Source organism: Diaphorina citri, unplaced genomic scaffold, assembly GCF_000475195.1.
Source record: "Diaphorina citri unplaced genomic scaffold, Diaci psyllid genome assembly version 1.1 scaffold2276, whole genome shotgun sequence".
NCBI classification, from domain to species: Eukaryota; Metazoa; Arthropoda; class Insecta; order Hemiptera; family Psyllidae; genus Diaphorina; species Diaphorina citri.
In genome coordinates, this window is record NW_007379701.1 from 18,870 (window position 1) to 22,564 (window position 3,695).

The window sequence follows — 3,695 nt, forward strand, 5'->3', positions numbered from 1 at the left end:
ATCTATTATATCTTTTAATTACTCAATCAAATTTAATTTTTGAGAAAAAAACAACTCGTATCAAAACATCGCCCTATTGTTAAAATTTTCAATAATTGTATTACCTTGTTAAACTTTTACTTTCTTACCCTGTCTTTCTTTTCATCATTCCCCCTTGTCTTTTTCATAAAGTACCTATCTTCTCGTCGTGGAGGCATAAAATATGGAGGGAGCATTCCTAATACCACCGCAAAATAGTCCTGTTTGAAGGAAAATAAAATCATTACTTTCCTTATTATAGGATAAGGAAAGTAAGAATCGAGAGATCCGCTGGGATGCGAACCCAGTACCTCCGGGTTGACAGTGCTCCAAACCACTCGGCCACAGAGGTCGACAAAAAGCATAAATCGAGAGATCCGCTGGGATGCGAACCCAGCACCTCCGGGTTGACAGTGCTCCAAACCACTCGGCCACAGAGGTCGACAAAAAGCATTCTTGTTCCTCTAAGTACCTATTGGTACTTTTTCCAGGAGAACCTCCATGATTAGGTGTTCATATTCCCTTTCGAGAAACTGACCACTGGAAATTTGACCACTGCTCTATTTAGTTTCTATTAGAGCAGTGGTCAACTTTCCAATGGTCAATTATTTACCCCTTCTTACCTATACTTAAAAATACCCATTTTGTTCTTTGATAATATTTTATTCCGTTTTGTAAATAATTGACGATTATTATTACACTATTATTATTTTTTTTTAGTTTTTATAAATAATTTTTGTGTATACTGGATAGATTTTTTTTAAGTTTCATTTCTCTCTATTTTGTAATATAAGGCATTAATGTTTACACGTAATAATAAATACAACGTAAGTATGTAACAGAGAAAACAAAAAGATGGAGGAGTCTAGAATCTTGAAAGCATGAGGCACTTGGTAATGCTGTGATACCTACAAAACTTGTCACAAACGATGATTCTAGAGTTTTAGATTCTGAACACTTTCATTCCTGTTAAAGATGGAGTTTTTCTTTATTTAGAACTGTCTAGATCTAGATAGTACATACTTGTGAGCTTATTAAAAAAAAAAAAAGAAAAAAAAAAATGGTCCAAAACCAAAGTCCGAACATTCTTTGGCCAGAAACATAACATATATAATTCCAATGTCTCCCAACATTCTGGGATGGATGATTTTAACCAACCTCCTTTTTAGCCTGTTGACCCTATACAAATCAAATGGAACGTAACTGGCTGTTAGCTTAACAGGTGTCTTCTAGAGGCTGAAAAAATATTGGTGAATATTCCCATGTCTCCAAACATTCTGGGATGGATGATTTTAACCAACCTCCTTTTCAGCCTGTTCACCCTATACAAATCAAATGGAACGTAACTGGCTGTTAGCTTAACAGGTGTCTTCTAGAGGCTGAAAAAATATTGGTGAAACCGACCACTAGTATTTTAACAGAAAAATCAAAACAAATTCTGTACAAATAATGTCAAAATATCAATTTGTAACTCAAGTTACAATATAAAAAGAAAATGTCAGCCAATAACAAAAAATAATCCTCAGTCATTCCCTTTACCCCAGCGTCAGCGGTAGGCTATCACAAATCTCCACTACCTCCAGCCACGGCTGGGATTGAACCCACGTCCTCCTGTTTACCGGGCGAGTGTCTCAACCACTACACCACCAAGGCAAGTATAGAGTGGCTCAAAAGTTCCCTCCATTAGGAGAAACATTTCATAATAGCGTCCACATCGAATCTAAACTCCTGCCACTCTTTAATAGTGTGTACATAATTATAATATTTGATCGAGATTTTAACTCACCCTCCCTTTTTCAAATGAAGGTTGGTAATCTTAAACAAGCTAAGTGCTAAATTGAAATTTTTTTAACATACAGGACTACTTACTGTAGCAAAAGTGAATTTTGATTTGTTGCTAGATTTTTGGTCTAGCGTTTCTTGGTGTTGTGGTAGTGATGTAGATTTATCCGTCTTTTGGATTACCAACCTCCAAATGATAATCCCATCTGTTGGATTTTTTATTTTTTTGTACAATACCCCCCCCCCTCCCCCCTTTGACCCGGTTGTGATTATTGAATAATTTAAACCCCGGGGTGTATAAGCTCATGTTTAACCTCTGAACATTCTCGGAGACTAGGCCCGAACGTTCTCCAAGTATTCTCAGAAGTTTAATATGAGATTGTACACCCTGGGCGTCATTTTACACTTTTTAGATCTAAGTTTTTTTTTTATTTTATAATCTCTTTATATTTTTTTTATTTCATCTCATGAATTGTTTTTGTTTCGTCTGTTCCATCTTCTTCCTCTGTTTTTATTACTTTTTTTTATCTCATGTCTTCTTCTTTTCCCGTGTTCAGACGGGGTCGGCGTTTTTCGTCGGCGTCTCAATTAGCCCTAACTAGGGTGATTGCTTTGGGCTGACATTTGGTTTTGGCTACAAATTTTACGAGTGAATGCCCTTCGCACTCATCTTTTGCTTTTTCTTTAGGAAGGGAAATTTCAGGCTGATATCTCTTTTTAAAGTCTCCAGCCAGACTTATTTTCTGATGTATACCAAAGTGAAACTAGCAAGCCTCTCTATCTTAAAAAAAAAAACTTGTTTTATAATAAGAAAAAGAATATGCATAATGTCACAAATGCATTTAAAGAATGATAGGAATTAAATGATGTACAAAATAAAATAGGTAATATTTTAAAAAAGAAACAAACAAATGAATTAAGATTGACTAACGAACAACAATGAACAAATTTTATTATTATCCCTTGCTGTCCATATATTTATTATTTATTTGTTATCTATTTATTTTTAATTACTCGATCAATTTTAATTTTGAGAAAACACTCGTTCAAAAATCGCCCTTTGTTAATTTTCAATATTGTTTCCTTGTTAAACTTTTTCTTTTCTTACCCTGTCTTTCTTTTCATCATTCCCCCTTGTCTTTTTCATAAAGTACCTATCTTCTCATCGTGGAGGTATAAAATATGGAGGGAGCATTCCTAATACCACCGCAAAATAGTCCTGTTTGAAGGAAAATAAAATCATTACTTTCCTTATTATAGGATAAGGAAAGTAAGAATCGAGAGATCCGCTGGGATGCGAACCCAGCACCTCCGGGTTGACAGTGCTCCAAACCACTCGGCCACAGAGGTCGACAAAAACCATTCTTGTTCCTCTAAGTACCTATTGGTACTTTTTCCAGGAGGAGAACCTCCATGATTAGGTGTTCATATTCCCTTTCGAGAAACTGACCACTGGAAATTTGACCACTGCTCTATTCATTTTATATTGGAGCAGTGATCAACTTTCCAATGGTCAATTTACCCCTTCTTACCTATACTTAAAAATACCTTTTTTTTTATTTCAATTTCAATTTAATTTTGTTCTTTGATAATATTTTATTCCGTTTTGTAAATAATTGACGATTATTATTACACTATTATTTTTTTTTTTTTTTTTTTAGTTTTTACGCTCTTCCGATCTTTTTGTGTATACTGGATAGATTTTTTTTAAGTTTCATTTCTCTCTATTTTGTAATATAAGGCATTAATGTTTACACGTAATAATAAATACAACGTAAGTATGTAACAGAGAAAACAACAAGATGGAGTTTTTCTTTATTTAGAACTGTCTAGAATAGTCTAGATAGTACATAATATAAAATGTACTTATGAGCTTATTAAAAAAAAAAAAAATA

General features: G+C 34.0%; 1 long non-coding RNA gene across 1 annotated transcript; it reads left to right on the top strand.

Moving 5' to 3' along the window:
- Positions 1 to 285: 285 nt before the first annotated feature.
- LOC113471308 lies at positions 286 to 647 on the top strand. The gene is made up of 2 exons (XR_003394056.1): positions 286 to 368; positions 458 to 647. It is a non-coding gene; the product is annotated as an uncharacterized LOC113471308 (long non-coding RNA).
- The last annotated feature ends 3,048 nt before the right edge of the window (positions 648 to 3,695 follow it).